General features: G+C 42.0%; 1 non-coding gene across 1 annotated transcript; it reads left to right on the top strand.

The window, feature by feature from the left end:
* Positions 1-441: 441 nt before the first annotated feature.
* LOC132647616 (small nucleolar RNA SNORD109A) lies at positions 442-506 on the top strand. Its single transcript, XR_009585963.1, has one exon. It is a non-coding gene; the product is annotated as a small nucleolar RNA SNORD109A (small nucleolar RNA).
* Positions 507-729: the final 223 nt, after the last annotated feature.

Here is a 729-nt window from a genome sequence, read left to right as displayed (position 1 = left end):
ATACATGGAAGAAAGGAACAGGATGAGGAATCCTAAAGTAGGGTTAGGAGGAAGAGCATAGAATCAAAACCGCAAATTAGGATGTTGACAAAATCTTATCTAGATAGGAACAAAGTCATTTTGCTTACTTGAATGTTTTCTCTATTCTTAACAAAATCTCTGTTGTAAAGATTAAGTACATAAGTTCAGGGAACATTCACAGCTACCCGATTTGGGGCCAGTGACACCCACCAAATGCAATGTTTTGACCTCTATTTTTCTCATATTGTGTCAGAGGGGAAAGGCTCTTCAATCCTGTCACTGTGTTTCCCCACCACCTTTGACAGAATGAGCTACATGCCTCCTGCACAGTTGTGAAAATCCTTGTCAAGGCCCAAGAGTCTAGCTCTCTGGGGTTTCACTTGGTAGGTGAAAACTCATGTGTTGAGCGAAGGCCTTTCTGGATCTATGATGACAACAGGTATCTGAGGACGTTGACTGACTTGAGCAGATGTAATCTGAGGTCCAGATATGAGGTCCTTGTGAGACCCATGAGGATTTCAGAGCCTGCCTGGCACTCTTCCCTCTTCAGAGAGGATGAGAACTGTGCAGTTTGGCATCAGATTCTGAGATTTTTCGAAAAAGGCCTCATAACAGTACCCATACTTGGTTTGATGCATTCTTCATTTCTTTCTAATTTCAAAGAGATTGAAATGATTCCAAGTGATAGGGAGACAGCCTTTACTATAG

Source organism: Meriones unguiculatus, chromosome 14 (genome assembly GCF_030254825.1).
Source record: "Meriones unguiculatus strain TT.TT164.6M chromosome 14, Bangor_MerUng_6.1, whole genome shotgun sequence".
Classification (NCBI taxonomy): domain Eukaryota; kingdom Metazoa; phylum Chordata; class Mammalia; order Rodentia; family Muridae; genus Meriones; species Meriones unguiculatus.
Note: the sequence above shows the minus strand (reverse complement) of the source record. Positions and strands in the feature narration are given on the sequence as shown.